The 18474-nt window shown below is 37.3% G+C and overlaps 1 protein-coding gene across 4 annotated transcripts in view; it reads left to right on the forward strand.

The window, feature by feature from the left end:
- Positions 1–3547: 3547 nt before the first annotated feature.
- The window catches only part of LOC123873176 (G-protein coupled receptor moody-like), a 68033-nt gene continuing 53106 nt past the window's right edge, over positions 3548–18474 (forward strand). For 3 of the 4 annotated variants that reach the window (XR_006797623.1, XM_045917898.1, XM_045917900.1), the window contains exon 1: positions 3548–3843. The gene's annotated coding sequence lies outside the window, so the exon portion shown is untranslated. Of the gene's footprint in view, positions 3844–12799; positions 12803–18474 lie in introns of all 4 variants that reach the window. The other variant, XM_045917899.1, reaches the window with a different exon arrangement.

The raw sequence follows: 18474 nt of genomic DNA on the forward strand, positions 1-18474 counted from the left end.
GGGACACGGGCGACGTGCGCGTCCCAGGGTCGGGGGACGCACTTCGTTGGTGCGTCCCGGAGGTGCGGTGGTGGGGACCGAGCAGGTCCCCAGTGGAGGGTCTGCCTCGGCAGACGTCGCTGGCTGGGTTGCGGTTGTTTGCTTCGGCCGTTCCCGTGACCCAGTCGCCAGGCGACGCGCAGTAGCGCCGCTGGGGTTTAGTGGGTATTCCGGTCGCCTCTCGGCCGGCGAGTCCCACATACCCTCCCTCCGGGGGGGATGCGTAAATGCATTCCCCAGCGTCAACAAAAAAAAAAAAAAAAAAGGCTAACAAGATTGTTTTATCTACGAGGCATAAACCAATTTATATGTAGGCACGACTCTACCTCTACTATCTAAGGTCAAAGATTTCGATTGTATGTTATTTCTTATCAGATATTATAGTACTCTATTTGTATCTGTAAGCAAATTTCTGTACCGATAGTAACTGAATTTCTAAGGTTTCTCTATCACGAATATCTTTTTATGGTTTGGTAGGTGTCCGAAGGGTGCCAACGGGACCCTACTATGCTAAGCCTTTGTCCGTCCATGTGTACGTCTGTCCGCCTGTCTTTCCCTCCGTCTGTCCGCCCAGCGGACTGACTGTCTGTCAGCGGGCTGTATCTCATGAACCGTACCTAATAGGTGGAGAAAACCTTCCACCATTTTCCTTATGAAGCAAGCGTTAGACCAAAATAATATGATGCTCGCAACTTCATATTATGAGTTTTAATTTAAAAATGCCGTGGAAATCTTTGATTTTCCGGGAAAGTAACTTATTCCCGTCTCCAGGATACAAGCTATCTCTGTACCAAATGTATGTGATGCCCGTGACGCCATCCACGTGAAATTAGATTCTTTTAAATCCAATGTAGCCTAGGTTTATCACTTCTTGTATTTATTTTAACCCTGCCTGTGAAAGTCTTTTTAAAATTTCCGTTCCTTCCCTTACAATTTTCTAAAATCCTAAGTAACTAACTAATACTAGCTAAATACCAAAAGCTCGTTTACTATATTAGTAATATTATAGTAAACTGTTTGTTTGTTATTCCTCCTGTAGGTAAAACTGGAAATAGTAGAATTATGTGATAACCTTCCTTTATAACAAGCAGTTCGAAGTTTTACCTACATAAGCTTTTAAATTCTACTCAGTAGACTATACATTATAATAATAACTGTTCTATACACCATCCTACTATTTCCGGGCTTACAAAAGGAATAACTAAGAAACGTTTTTCTTTTATAGCCTTTTTATAGCATCACCTAATCAGTTAACTACATGAATTCAGGCATGAATCCTAACAAAAACACGACGATTTCTTTCATATTATTATCTCCATTCATAGATTAATAGACCGGATCGCAAATCGCTTTCGTGTTCTCTTAAGCCGCTATTTATTAATCTAGTCAGCAAAAACATGTTTTGCTAATATACTTATTAGATACAATTAAATTCCCGCTACTTCGCATAAAAGGCGCGGCGGCAGTGACGCATGACAGCAGAAGCGTGGAAGGAGCGTTTGATACTATGGAGTCACCAAATGAAAGCCATCCAATTCATTTGACATTGGTGGGTTCTACATTGCTGCTTCACTGAGCGATATAAAAGTGTAGACTATATGTATTTAGTAGCTAATCTTCAATGGTATAAAAATAAATGCTTAATGATGATGATGAATGAAAATCACCGCCAAGGGCTGCAGTCCGCACCCATATATAAATCGAAATCCCACGGACTCGTACGAAGCGACTTGCTTCCTTGTTTCTAATACGCACTGGTAGAATATGGGATATTAACCTTTCGGCTTCCGTTCCGGCTAGCTATCATATTAGAACCTACCTTCAAAAGAAGAGTGAATAGGAAAGAAGAATAACGGCCGTATTCACAATCATTAATTACTATGAGCTCTCACTGTGCGCTCGAACGCATAGTATAGGTTCCATCCATGTTCCATCAATCAGATCATTGTATATTGACGTGATACAGTAATGGAACCTACACTGTGCGTTCGAGCGCACTATGAGATCTCATAGTAACGTTTGTGAATACCTTCCTAGTAAACACGCTTTTCCTTAGGCTGCATCAATGTTGCAGTCCAACGCAAGCCTATATCAAAGTTTTAAAAATGAGTTTGATAGCTTTCATTCAATGATGATCAATGAGTAGATTGCGTCTCAGAAGCAACTAAGGATGCATGGGAACAGGTGAAAAACTACCACGGATTTAATTCAATTATTTCCCACTAGCGGTGATAGCCTAGTGGTTCAGACACTGGCATCCTATTCGGAGGGGTCAGAGTTCGATTCTGGGCATGCACCTTTAACTTTTTACCCGACTGCTGCTAAGCCAAAAGGAAGGGTTATGATTATAGCAGTCTATGCTTAGCAGGTGGTAGTAGGCTGGCGATGGGTTGATGATGATGATTTCCCATTAATCTGTAAATAGAAAAATAAATGAAATGAAGCATTAAATCGTAAAACTAATTACAAGACCAATTTGCCTAACGATTTTACCCGGAAGGGTGTCACAGAAATTAAGGAATTTGGGACAGCCATAAAGGAAATTAAATGGAGCACACTTAATTAAACAAAACTCGACAACAGTGTAAAATAATTTATGTTACTTAAATATTTGTAAATTAATACAAAAGAAGACGTAAGCAAAAAGAATTCCAGTTATTTTTCCGGTAAGTAGGTAAATTGAGGCCTTTTCGAGGATTTACAAGTCTTTCTACGCTTCGTCCCTCCAGTGTTAGGTAGGTGCCATAGGTACCTACATTGCCTAGGTATCGCAGTATAGACGCCCTAGATCTTCGTCCTATAGGGTCTTATACTGAGTAAAAGGACCTTTTTCCTGTTGCATTTAGGGCGACCAATGTGCGCTCTTATTATTATTGTTTTTTCTTTCTTGAAAAACTATTACAATTGAACTTACAAAGTATCTTATTAGAATACCATCGATGTACTCGTAGGTATTACCAACAAAACTGATTGTAAAGTTTTCTGAAGTTTTTTATCTCAGTCTCATAACAATTTATTATTTAGAACTATGTAATTATAGAGTGGCAGTGCGGTTCTCATTGCACGATTCCTCATCACAAATTAGATCTCTGTTGAACTTTACCATCCTCTCCCATACTATGACTCTATGACAGAAGTAAATGTGTCCTAACTCCTATCTTATTCAAAAACATTATTCACCAAAATAATAAAGCTTTTAATTGGTTGCTACATTTGCATGCATCAGTGGTCATTTCGCGACAGTCATTGTACAATCAGAACTTGGAAATCAGGCAATCATCAGGTAAACATTTTTTATCAATGAACCACAACCTCTCTAGCTAAAGTTCGAAATCGTTTAAGCTAAGTTTCTGTACAAATAACATCTCTTGCACTAATATAAACTTTACTGCTCAGGCTTAAGGTGAAAATTGAATTGTGGCAGTAGTAATGAATGACGCAGCTGGCATTGAAAGGATGAGTCATCCGTCCCGCTCACTCGGCTCGTACAATGCGTATGCGCATGACGAACCGCGACGTTATGTCAGTTTTATTGACAGTCGCAAACATACAGCCAGTGACGATGCACATGTTCACGTGCAGATAAAATATTGGCGCGAATAATTTCATCGTAGTAAATAAACAGTGGGAAGTGATTTTGAATAATTTGTGATGACTGAGACATTAAAATATGTATTGCGTATTATCGTAGTGACGACTTTATACTATACTTTGATCTGTGTGTTTAAAGAAATCAAACGATTTATTTTGACTGGTGCACAGACGGAGGTTTAATAACATTGGATTGTTTTAGCGTGAAAATTGGTAAGCTTATATTCAATATTCATACACATAATAAAAATTATTATAAATATGCATATCATTGTAACTTAAAACCGTAACGATATTCAATTCTTAGTTAAACAAGACGTGAGCCATGCAGTGATTAAATGAATACCCATAGGTAGTTGGTAGCGTACCTACCTACGTGAACCAAAAACTTTGCAGATGTGAGTATGAAAACTACCTGCCTTTTTTTCAAAGAAAAAAAAAAGCATCTTAAACTTCTTTTAGGTAATTTTTGGTTCCAGCTAGTAATACTTTGTTAAGCACTCATTTTGGAAAAGTTTAGAAATTAAAGAAAAATTTAATAGTTAAATGCTACGTTTAGCATATTGTCGAATGAAAAGAAAATTGGTTGTCGCAACCAAGGGCCCTTATTTAACGAGTTTCGTTTTAATTAGACTTAACTCCTCTTAACCCTTTACTTAACTCCACTTTCCAAGTTTAGGTACATTCAAATAAAACTAAATTAAATCGTCAACAAGGGCTAGTTGTAAGTAGGGAAAGGGACCATTATTGTCGGTCTCTTTATTTTGACCGCCACGGCCTAAAATAATCCCTAAAAAAAGAAAATACCAAAGTTTTTTTTTAACTTAAGGTATAGGTACGGTCTACCTATCAAGAACAAAAAGGTAAGTAAAATTATATTTAGAAGACTTCTACAACATCGGAAAAGGAAAAATTCTTCCCAAAACGTCTTGTTTGAATATACCATTCAGTAGGCTAGTTTTAATTATTTTGCTGTGAAAACTATCACTTTGAATCAGGCGGCGCGTATTGTTACCTACTATAGGTAACTACGTATTAATTCTTGGTTTTTAGGGTTCCGTAACCAAAGTATAGAAACAAACAGGTGCCTAAAGAAGATTAACTTTAAAAAATATTAAATTAACAAAATGTTTTGATAGATATAGGATATGCATAACAAATTCAGTAATGCTCACTCACTTCACATACACCAGTTTACATTGTAGTAAAACTGGTCGGATGGCTGGATAACAAGGGTGTCGCGAAGCATGAAATGAGGTTATGTACGTACTAGCCAATAAATAACTATACCCATCACTTCGTTGTCGGTACTCGTTCCACGTGACTGAGGATCTAGAGCGCCTTAAATATATTACATAGACGTATTAAGTATTTATTTTATTTACGACGTCAGAGAACTAAGACCGATAACATCTTCGAAATTATGTGTTTGAAACCTAAATAAAATAAATAATTCTTTGTTTGGGGTAAGAGCTACACAGTTGACAGTGCAAAATAAGAAAAAATAAGCAACATGCAACATACAGTAAAATATCTTTTGTACAGTCAGCAACAAAGCTAGGTTTGCACCCGCCAGAACTACTAGCGCTATGGACGCGTGCAAACTTTGTTGCTGACAGTGCCATACCGGCAAACAATTTCTCTTCTTATGAGAAATTGAGAAAAGAAGAAGAAGAATAGGAATTATTTTGTCGGTTTTGAGGATTTGCTAGCTTTGAGGATCGCGGTTCCCTCGAAATCGATTCCATCACGGTGTTTCGATTTCTCCATATTGGAGCCCGTACGAAAGACATTGCAGAAGGGTCAAAAAGCTTAACCGCTTCTTTTTAGTTAATCACCAACTCAGACTACGGCGAGGTCTCTGCCCTCCGATCTTACAAACAAATTAAGGTAATAATATCTACTATCACTCAAACGTCTAATAATTTGTATCGTTCGACATTAAAATGTGATTAAGTGAAAGGGAACATTAAAATGTCGCCTTAAATTAGTATATACCTATTGTGGAAATAGCTTGAGGTTAAGTCGTTGAAATAGAATCGTTTTCCGCCTACCAATAAATACATAATTAGTATCATTAAATTACTGATTTTCCGCGACTTCGTACGCGTCAATTTAGATTTTTCAAAATCTCGTGGGAAGTTTTTGATTTTTCAGGATAAAAAGTTGCCTATGTCACTTTCCAGGTCTTTAATTATAGGAATGCAAAAAATCACGTCGATCGATTAATATGCAATAATAAAACGAACTCAACTCCGAAAAGTTAGAGGCGTGAGATCAGGATCGAATCCAGGACCTCCCGAAGACTTAACCAGTAAGCTATCACCCACCTAACACCTTATTCGCTCAGTTCAGGCACTCGGGCTTCAACCAGCAATATGTAGGTATGACGAAACTTCCGCTAGGGTAACGATTGTCATTGGACTGAAGGTAATTGATAACGCGTTAAAGGAAGAATTAACATATCAGCAGAGTTTAAGGTTAGCCGATACTATTAATTTTCCGCCTGAGCCTACCCAAATCAAGTAGGTACCCACTACAGCTTATGTGCTCTGCGAAACGTGAAGGAAATGTAGGCTTATTTGGTACAACAGTTAAGTGATCTATCCCTTAAAATATTGAATCTGACATGACCTTATTTACACTGCCTTAAGAGAGCTCTCTCCGTCACTCGTTTCATACAAACGTAGTTCCAAATTCATTTGAATACTAAGCAACCAAAGTCCATGAAATGCAGACATATTATTCTAAAAACTAATATCTATGTCTGTAGTTTTCCAGATTTCTGTTAAAATATTCGGTTTCAAAGTTACGCGGTCTTAAAACTTCACATACAAATCTTTGAGCCCTTGTAATTTTAAAACTACATATTTTTAGAAAAATCTAGAACACCACAGACACAGATATTAGTTTCTAGCATATGTCTGCAAAATTTCATGGAGTTTGGTTGCTTAATATTCAAATGAAATTGGAACTACGATTGTATGAAGCGAGTGACGGAGAGAGCCCTGTTAATGTTTAATGTTTGTGAATAAAATAAAACATACTAATAAATTATTATAAATGCGAAAGTGTGTCTATTTATTGTCACGTTCGTGGATTTTTTATCTGAAATGACATTTAAGCCCGGAATAGCTTCTGCGACCATCACGAAGTACAATACAAATTAGTAATTGTAACAAACTATTCCTTAAGGCCTTAAAATATGTTATGTCATGTAATAGTTTTACGAACATTAAACGGCCAAGCCGTCCTTTTTTTACCAAGATGTAGGGTTTGTAGAATCAGAGCTTGTAAGTAGAGTGATTTGCTATTTATTGTTATAAATGTGATACAGTCAAGAACATTTAAGAGCTATATTACTTTGGACTTCGGATAGGTCCCATGGCCAGCACAAATCTAAGCTCAGCTAGGGGCCTGCCTCTATTAGAGATCTCATAACTTTTTAACAGTGAAAACATTATGAACTTGTCAGTCTTGGCTACCTTTTTACATGAAATGTTTTTGGTGGGTTTATTTTACCAGTTTAGGTTTCCATCCCAGCCTAAGGCATCAGGCGTGTATTGCTAGGCGTACAGTACGTTCTTACCTAAACCTACGAGTATGTATGTCATACTAATGTTACTTAAATTATTTATTTTTAGTTATCATCGTTAGTTAAAACCTACTGTGTAGGTACTTATACTTCACTTTTTCCCGTTATATTATAATAATACAATTATTAAAATATACTTACATTACGTTGTTTTAAAAAACAGTGTAATAAATCTATGTTTATTATCTTTATAAGTACACCCAAAATCTTTACGGGTGAGCTCAGAAAACCGCAGTTTAGGTTTTATGCCTAACGGAAGTCTGGAGCGGAAAAAATAATGACTCATAAAATAAGTTAAAGTTAGAAGAATCTCCTTAGAGGGTGGGCCAAACTATATTTAGGCAACGCCAACACATCCCAGAATCCAGGTCTAAAATAGATATCATAACAAAAGAAAATATTTATCTGATGATGGTTGTACAGTACAAATATAAGTATATTAAAATAATACATTTTATTATTTTATAACTTACTGTATAAACGTAAAGTTCCAGTTCAAGTAAATGCAGATTTGATTAATGGTATTGTAGTCGTATATTATACAGTATGTCATAAAACTAGAATATTATACACACAATTATTCTAATAATTATGATTTCATAAATTAAATTTATAATTTTCTGAACAATTCATCTCATTCAAAGATTTCCTTGAATTAAGAAATAACAGATACCTATTTCATATTCAGAATAATTCATTATTCGCAACTAATACATATTATTATATTAATATCATGGTTGCTAAGTACAGCCATACCACCAAACTTATCTTACGTAAAGACCTAATAAGTTACACCAAAAAAAATTAAATCCATACTCATCCATTTATCCATTACTATACTTAATTGAGAAAGTATGTCTGTCTGCATGTTAGCTTTTGCCCATCTATTAAACCGATTAGCATGTTTGGCACAGAGATAGCGTGCAGCCCGGGAAAGCAATTACCGGCTATTTTTGTCCCGGAACATCAAAGGGTTCCCATGAGACTCATAAACCTTAATCCACCCAAGGATGTCGTGGGCACCACCTATTTGGTGCAGAGATACCTTGCATCCCGGGGACAAAATATATTAAGTACCACTCTTATCCCGGAAAATTGAAGAGTTCTCAAACCCAAACTTACCTACGTGAACGCAGTCGCAATGTACCTATAAGTAAGTAATAAAATTCTTACTAGCTAAAATAAAATATTTCTGGAACGTTTGAAGAATTACTTAAATACATATTCATGCAAAATTCAGTGTCAGGTCAATCGATAACGTATCTCGGTACCTACTACTACAAGAGTTCGTTATGTTAAAAAACTGAAATAATAATAAAATTGATGTCACACATGCCTCAAGTCGCGAAATGTTTGTGCAAATGGAAATATTTGGGTCATTTTCCACGAATGGATAGTGAAAATAGGAAATCTAATTTGAAAACATTTTATCTCTTGAAGTACACAGTAACTAGGTTATAATATGTCTAGTGTACCTAAAGGTGTGTGCAGATTACCTACAGCCGCAACGCAATACCCGCAAGAGCAGAATGCTGCGCATTTTTCAGCAAGTTTCCTGCTCTCTCGCATATTTTAACATTTTCAATGATTGTTAAAGAATCAGCGCATCCAAGTCCTAAGTATCAAAATAACATACATTTTAGACTAAATACCTAGTTTTGATAGAGAAAAATGGAGATGCAAAATATTGAATAAGACATAGTGAAAACACTATTTTGTTTATGAAAAAGAAACATTATTTTATTGTTTAGGACTTGGCTAGTCATTGAAAATATTAGAATGTGCGAGAGAGAAGAAACTCAGGTAAATACAAATACCGTATGCGGACCGGTAATGTGTGAATTTAGCACAATACATACATAAAACACTTGTAGCATTGGATGCTGATTCTATTTGTAAGCAGATCTCTACCAAAAAGCCTGAAAGTTAGGTAAAGACGAAGTGTTTTAGATCATAAAAGACGTGTATAATAAAATAACAGAACGGCTGAAATACCTACCTTTTTTTTTTTTTTTTCCGCTGGTAAAAATGCAATTACGCATGCCGCTCAAAAGCGGGTATGTGGGGCTCACTGGCAATGCATTTGTGCTGCATTCATATAGCATACCCACTAAAAAACCCAGCGGTGCCGTCCACGTCAGGTTGGAGGCGTCTCAGGATCCCGGGTGTCGTATGCGACTGAGACGTCTCAGCGTTAAACCGGCACAGTTTTAGTGAGGGAGAAGATGAGCGTAATGTCTCCTTCTTCTCCCCTGTCTTCTTCTGCGGCGTGGGTGAGCGTCAGCGGACAGCTCTCGCACCCGCTCCGCGGCCTCCTTCAGTGTTATGACAGTTTCACAGAAGGAGGCCATCACACTCCAGCTCGTCTTACTGCTAATCATGCCGTCTATTATGCTCGACAGCGAGAAGTTTCCTCCAAGCCTAGACGACACGATGTGGCGCTGAGGCCCCCATGCCGCGCATTCCACCAGAGTGTGATATGCCGTATCTTCTGGCGCACCACACTCCTGGCAAGCTGGAGTCTCCTCCCGTCTCGCGATCTGATGTAGGTACTTGCCAAAGCAGCCATGCCCTGTAAGTACCTGCACCAATCGGTACGTCAGTACTCCGTGCTTTCTCTTGAGCCAACGCTCAAGGTGTGGCCGGATCGCTTCAACTGACCAAATACCGGCGACAGGCGTCTCCAGATCCTCCTCCCATCTACGGATCAGCGCTGCCTCAGCCAGAGCTCTTCTTGAGCGGATCTCCTCTGCCTCCGGTTGCTCTCCACGGGCTCTCATTTCTGCACGGTAGCGGTACACCTCGGAGAGCACCTCAGCCTGGAGTTCCCACGGTGGGTCGCCCGCTAGAAGGGTTGCAGCTGTCCAGGAGACCGTGCGGTATCCCCGGATCGCTCGAACTGCGATGATTCTTTGCGGTCTCCGCAAAAGCATCTTGTTATGTGGTGTCAGGGCATGTATCCATATTGGCGCCCCATACAGTGCCATGCTTCTAACTATCCCCGCATATAGTCGCCTGCAGTTGGATTCTGGCCCCCCAATGTTAGGCAGCAGTCTTCCCAAAGCAGCGGCGGCATTAACGAGCCTAGTGCCCAAAAGCTCGAAGTGCTTTTGAAAACGCCATCGTCCATCCAACACGAGGCCCAAATATTTCATGTTGGCCTTTACCGCTACTGTTGTGCCTTGCACAGTGATTTGTGCACCCCGTGGCGGACCTCTGCGAGGACCATGAAAAAGGAGGGCCTCGGTTTTCGAGATAGAGACTCTCAAACCCAGCAACCGAATCCTATCCACAACCAGTGACGTGCCAATTTCCGCCAAACGAGCCGCCTCCTCATATGTCCTTCCACGGGCCGTGACGAGGGTATCATCCGCGTAGCAGAGGAGTCTCATCCGTGGAAGCAGCGGGGCCCGCAAGAGCCAATCGAAACCAATGTTCCAAAGCACCGGCCCAAGGACCGATCCCTGCGGAACCCCGCTGCAGACACGGCGCCGGAATAGGCTGAAATACCTACCTACTTTTTCTGAAGTAAAACAAAAATTACTTAGAATTAAAAAAGATTAACAGGTATTCTGTAGTTAGACTAGTAACTCAGCTCTTTAAATGACAGTAAAACCTTTTTACCTGTATTCAGCAAATAAAGAATATGATTATGATTATGATTATGATTAAAAAAACAGCTATTCTACAGTTTCACAAGCTGTTGTATCTAGTACCTACATGCAAGGTGCGTGAGGCCAAGCAAGTAAGTACATCCTCCAGGGTGAGCCCCATAAGTGACGTGCAAGAAAGGCACCGGCGCAAATTCTTCAGGACTCATGATCACCGAGGGGGTTGTAGTACGTCCAATCCCCTCCCCTCTCCCCCTGTCTATAAAAAAAGGTCTCTTCCACCACCAGAAAACGCAGTGACCTTATACTAAGTGTGTGAAAATCCAGTAGATAACTAAGTTATTAAGCAGAGGACATTTTTGCTTTTCTAGCCCGACCGCAAAAGTAGGCAAGAAAAATTATAAGTAAGTAATTAAAATACCTACTTAGATTATTTTTTTGTCGATGTGTAAAATGCCTTATGAAGTAGTAATTCACTTCTTTCCAATACTCGAAATAATTCACAAGCTCTCTAATTAGTATAAGTGGAACAGCTAACCCCATGGGTAAATATGGTGCCGGTTCGCTAAGTATTCACTTTACATGGTGGAAAGTCGAACGCTGAAAGTGTTAATTGAATTTAAAATAAAATAAAAATTAATTACCTAATAAAATGTGTGGATAAATGCTAAGGAATAAAATGATATATACGGATACTTAGGTACGTATTTACTTATCCATACTAATAATATGCGAAAGTGTGTCTGTCTGTCTATCTGCTGCCTTTTCACGGCCCAACAGTTTAACCGATTATGACTCAATTTGGTACAGAGTTAGCTTATATCCCGGGGACGGACCTAGGCATCTTTTTATCCCGGAAAATCGAAGAGTTCCCACGGGATTCCTTTGGAACGGATTTGTATGAAATTTGGTACCGAGCTTGCGTCCATGTTAAGACAACTTGTTATCCCGGAAAACCGAACAGTTTCCACGGGATCTTCAAAAACCTACATCCACGCGGACGAAGTCGCGGGCATCCTCTAGTAAATTACATATAATAACCATATTATGACTAACAGGTGAGTACTGAAACAAAATATTTAACTTATGTGAATTTATTATTCTACAATTATGTTCAAGCTAGGATTACTTATAACTAGTAGCATATTTACTTACCTATCATAATAATTAACCCACAAACGTATCTTGTTCTTCATTACAAGAAATTGCTAGTCGTTATTATAATAGGTTTGCCGAAATTGCTACTAGTGACACCAACTAATGCTTTTATGACACTTTTATAGTATAGGACATAATCGTAAGTGACTACACTAAAGGCTGGGACACACCAGGCGCGTATGCAGCACGTAAGCGTAGACGTAGCGCGTACCATGACGTTGTAATGTATGGAACTGTATGAGATATGGCATACCGCTTGCGTGACGTGAACGTTCGCGTAGACGTAATGCGTGCTGTCATCTCTATGGATTCACGCGCGTCACTACGAGCGTGGTCACGTGTACGTGCTTGGTGTGAATCGGCTCTTAATCATTATTATTATAATGTACTCGTACGTTGACACAATTTAACCAATTGCTACTATTAATAACCGGTACATGTCGCTTCTATTGTTTTTAACCCCCGACCAAAAAAGATGGGTGTTATAAGTTTGACGTGTATCTGTGTATCTTTGTATCTGTCTGTGGCATCGTAGCTCCTAAACTAATGAACCGATTTTAATTTAGTTTTTTTTGTTTGAAAAGTAGCTTAACCGGAAGTGTTCTTAGCTATAATCCAAGAAAATCGGTTCAGCCGTTTGAAAGTTATCAGCTCTTTTCTAGTTACTGTAACCTCTTACTTGTCGGGGGTGTTATAAATTTTAATTTACACTTGTATTATAGGATACCTATCCATATGATGAAAACAAAATATTTTATTAAATAACCAAGTAATGTACCTATTTACTATATTTACTTACTTATAGATAGTTTCCAGTTTTTCCACCACAGTACAGGCTTATTTGAATCATCATGACTTTATTTGTATGCCAATTATGAATGTGAAAGTTTGAATGTCTGGATGTTTGTTAGTAATTACTGAACCGATTTAGCTGAAAGAAATGGAGAGGTAATACCCTGAATAAACACATAAGCTAGTTTTTATAGAGTTCCCGCTGAATGAAAAAAAATGCACGCAGATGAACTCGTAGACATCATTTTTATCTTTGTAGGTATTAATATTTGTAGAGGAACATTTGCTGTATTTACCTACTTTCTAAGATAACCTCTGTAAGGCATATCTTACATATTTGAACTATGTTACATAAACTCTAGAGTCATAAATATACAGGAACATTATTATTCGCAATTAGTCACACATTATCTCAAAGGTCGGGACCTTGAGTGATGTATGCCTTTGTCGATTAGTTCAATTTATGGCCATTAATAAATAACTATTACTATTATGTCACCTGTGTATCTTAAAACTATGTTTATTTATGTTAGCTACTTTGTTACTCCTTGACGTCAATTTGTACTAAGAAATTATGAGTTAATATTCGTTATTATTTGCAACTTTGTAGTCTTAACCGGACTTTGTTTCATTAATTTCGTCGAAATTCTATAACAATAGCTTCTTTGTATTTCAAAGCAAATTCAGCGAGATGGTTACTATTTATACAAAAGTGGACTTGCATGGTATTTAATTATAGCGGTTTATACATATATGAAACACATTAAAAATTTATAACACCCCTGACAAGTGAAGGTTACAGTATCTAGAAAAGAGCTGATAACTTTCAAACGGCTGAACCGATTTTCTTGGCTAAGAACAATCTAAATCAAGCCACCTTTCAAACAAAAAAAAAACTAAATTAAAATCGGTTCATTAGTTTAGGAGCTACGATGCCACAGACAGATACACAGATACACACGTCAAATTTATAACACCCTTCTTTTTGGGTAAATAGTACAAGCAATGTGGCACAGGCACTGTCACGACTACAAACGCCACACAAATCTTTCCATAGATTCTTCTGACGCCACTTTGGTATAAATCATTGCCTAAAGCTCCAAAGCACTTTCGGGATTATTCCGTTTATCCACCCTTAAATTTCAACCCTATTCAGAAACGTGTTCGTTTATCCACCAAAAAAACCAGTCCTAGTATAAGTACATATAAAAAATCCAGAAGTATACAACTTCCTCTTGGGTCACGTCTATTGATGAAAATGCGTAGTTTAAAAGATGTAAGCGTTCCTACAGATGGACAGACGGCATGAAATGACTTTGTTTTATAGAGATTTCATACAAGAATTTCAAATTCGCGGTTCCGCTACGATCTATCACGTTATATGCCGTGCGCGTTACTTACTTAAAATATTTCGGCAATTTATCTCTTGCTTATGAAGTGTACCTAGATATAAAGCCTTTGTTATAATTACTTCATTTTAATAACCGTATTATTCAAATAAGCGTATCTAAATATTTAAATTAATAGAACATTTAATTTTTTTGTTGGAATTTTTAGGATTTAATTATAATTTAATTATATTATTAGGTAGGTACTTTATGTGCTAATTGCACCTACTCTAGATTGTTTTTACACGATCTTTCGTTGAAAGTAACTTTTAAAAGAAAGAAAATATTAGATTTTGACATTGTAGTGATCTGAACGTCATAAAAAGTTAAAGCCCTGAATTGAGGATCTTCTAATCCCACTTCTGAGACCATTATAATAATATATCACCAAGAAAATTTATCTCTTATTTACATATATGTATATTACGATCTAACCATATAGATAGAATAGAATAGAATAGAATAGATTTTTATTCAAATAAACTTTTACAAGTGCTTTTGAATCGTCAAATAATTTACCACTGGTTCGGAATGCCGTTCCTACCGAGAAGAACCAGCAAGAAACTCGGCGGTTGCTCTTTAGATGGGTAATAGGTATATAATATATTGTCAGTATCTACCACATACTGTAGACTTCTGTAACAGGCAATAAAGAATTGATAGAGGTTATAATGATATTAATATTTCAGTCATTTTACCTTTTAAAGACTTTTGTAATGCTTCGTCGTGTGAGGTGGTAGGTGGCCTAAAGGGCACATTGTTGACCACTGACTGGGTAGATATTATCATGTGAATTATTATGTATATACAGTAACATAATAATCTTTACAGTATGCCATTGTTTATTGAGACTCGAGCATACAGCTTATATAAAACTAACTAATGTTTGCGACTTCGTCCGTGTGGATTTAGGTTTTCGAAAATCTTGAGGGCACACTTTGAAAATCTACGAGACAAGACACATGTAAAGGTGACCATAGACTATGAGATTTTCTTCATTAAATAGGCATCCCGATTTATACCTATACTCAGGTACTTACTAACCTTTCTCACAGATATTCTTAAGAAATATTATAAACTCCAGTTAAATAAATAAAATAAATAAATAATATTTTAATTCAGACCATCTTATCAGTCTTATCATATTATCTTAGATAGAAAGTTAGTGTATTAGTAACAATAATTCTTTATAATTATGTTAGTAATGTTAGTTACAAAGTAAATAGGTAAATGAAGTAAGTATCCTATAACAGTGGTAACTCTAGTTGCCCGGTGGCCACAGCTAGCCAATGTTTTGTTATTGGACAGCCTATTCGATCCCTTATTGCACCAGAATGTCGTTGTGACTGCTACGAAGGCGCATGTATGTGCCAGTGATTTCCAACAAGCACTGCTCCTTTGGACTTACGTCCTGGCTAAAATAACTCAAGGATTTCAAGGGGGCGCCACATTAGTGGCATGGCAGGCTAGCTGACAATTAGGGCTAATTGGGGATCACTTGGGGCCACAGACCACTCGATGCGGGCCGCGACGATTACGTGGGCCACTTTAAGTTGATGAGCACTTTAGTGTCTGCTACACATTGCATGAATTAGACAATAGGCCGTCTAGATCGGTCTAATTAGCCCAATTACTATTGCTATTTGCTATGAAATTAAAGTAGGGCAAAACATGGCGATGTAGGTGCATTTTCATACCACAAAAATTATTATTAAATTTATTGACCCTTCAATGTGCACAAATAAACTAAAAACATATGGTTAATCTAATGGCTGCAGCGTGCAAAGGTGATCGTTAAAGTGATCTTTTCTGTACTTGGTTGGTACTTGGTGTGGCAAGCAATTAATTTGGCCTATAAATGTCATATTATAATAATGCATAAATAGACTTTATCTTATCCCTATACGCTATAGCCTCGCTTTAAATAAGGCCACGTTGTCGATCCACTAGGTTACCAAAGAACGAACACGAAGGTAGAAGGGAAGGGCGTACGTGTTTCCTGTCACCTCAATTTGGGCACTTTTCAAAATTGGAGAAAGCTAGGAATTCTAAGTAAGCACGTTCTGAATCCTTTCATCATTAGTTACATATTAGGCAAAATGTTCGTGATTTTCTATTTCATCCATACTAATATTATAAATGCGAAAGTGTGTCTGCTTGTATGTCTGTCTGTCTGTCTGCTACGTTTTCACGGCCCGACCACTGAATCGATTTTAATGAAATTTGGTACAGACTTGGGATACATCCCGTGGAAGGACATAGGCTACTTTTTATCCCGAAAAATTGAAGACTTCCTACGGGATTTAAAAACAAAACCGAAATCCACGCCGGCGAAGCCGCGGGCATGATTTAGTTTCAAATAAGTACCTATCTATGTAGGATTAAAAGATTTTGAATCTTTTTTTTTTTTTTCAAAGAATAAAAAGTGCAATTTTCGTCTTCCACAATATTTATTAATATTGTTGTATTATAATTAGTATGTTAATAACCCCTAATGTATATCACTCTAATAAATAATCAAATTCCCTTCAAACCATAAAAAATATAGTACCTATAGTACCTACCCAGGTACTTAGGTATATATTTAGGTATATTTACACAAAATATTCGAATATAAGCAATATAGTGAAATTGATACTTTCAGTTTGTTTAAAGAGATTAAAATTTAGGTGAACATAATCGAGTACCGATAAAACGCAGATCATAATATCGAAAGTAAACTAACTTTACGTAGAATTATCGTTCCCTACTTATTTGCTAAGTTTATTCAAGTGGTCGGTGACGTCATTTTTGCGTAACATACAATAATATGTACTTACTGTACCTACCTATTGTTTTGAGACGTAATAGACTTTACTTACCTAATTTACAAGAAAGATTTTATAGAGATTCATAAATTGTAAACTTTACTCATAGACTATACTACATACTTTACAACTTTTCGATATAAAATATTATGAAAGCGAAAACTAATTAGTAATTATGTTTTTACTTGATAATGATTTCTTAATCGACACGAGCTGCATTATATATATGCAAAAATTTATTTTAGTCCTTGTTTTAAAGGTGAACCGTAAGTACTTTTGACATGACAGTTGATCCATAGAGTTAAAATGGCGCGTGAGAAGTAATTTTGTACGGACTATATCTCAGATTGCTCATTTTTTCGCTCTACGGGGACGATAATATGGAAAACATTTTTTTTCATTTCCAATTTAGTTTAACTTCCTATTTTCGTCAAAACAAAATTAACCTATTCAGAATTTCCCTCATACTTATGCAATCCCGATTCTAATTTCAATATATTTTGCCAAGGAAGCAGGAAGCTGTAGCAATTTGTAACGGAAACTATTCTTTAGGGGAGTTGACATCTTAAATTACCTGCGAATATATAACTATGTCGTCCTATTCCGTGTAATGAATTGGAAACGTACGAGTCCTCTATCTCTACGCATAGGTATTAGATTACTTTAGATAAAATCTCGTTTGGGAAACTCCGTGATACCTACATCGATGTTTTTCATCCATAATGCCCCAGTTCGTTTTGCCCATATTTTGCCAGTGATGACTTACTACTAACTAAGTACCTATAGTACGCGACAGGTCCAGATGGCAATCGGGGTGGGGACGCCCCGCTCACCTGCACTGCACAGCCCCGCGCTAACGCGGTGCGGGATAGTGCGGCTGTGCAGAGCGTTCGGTACGGTCCCGTTGGCATAGAATAGAATATAATAGATTTTTATTCAAATAGACTATTACAAGTGATTTTGAATCGTCAAATAATTTGCCACTGGTTCGGAATGCCGTTTTTACCGAGAAGAACCAGCAAGGAACTCGGCGGTTGCTCTTTTCAATTCTTCAATTTACAATAATATTCCATACTATACAAGCAATTGCAGCCCCTCGCATCGCTGGAACGAGTCAAAGCCATGCTTTTTTATCATACTTCGGGTACGGATCCCTAAACAAGAAATATTTCTCTCTATAGACTTCTTATGTAGGAGACAATATGACTTATATACTCATAACTTCTATTACAAATGGTGACAAAGATATTATTGTTTTATTTATACATATTATGAGACCACACAATGAATTAACTTGCGTAACTAATTCATAACATTGGTGTCATATTTAAATATTGAGTCATTTTACACGAATCTCTGGTAGCTTAAGATCGCATTCTGCAATGTCGACAATTCATACCGAGGATTATTTGAAAAATCATCAAGCTCTAATAAAACATTTTGGATAAAAGTCAAAGACATTACCACTAACCGCCGCCATAAGTGGCTGGTAA

This window comes from Maniola jurtina, chromosome 16 (genome assembly GCF_905333055.1).
Source record: "Maniola jurtina chromosome 16, ilManJurt1.1, whole genome shotgun sequence".
In the NCBI taxonomy this organism is placed as follows: Eukaryota; Metazoa; Arthropoda; class Insecta; order Lepidoptera; family Nymphalidae; genus Maniola; species Maniola jurtina.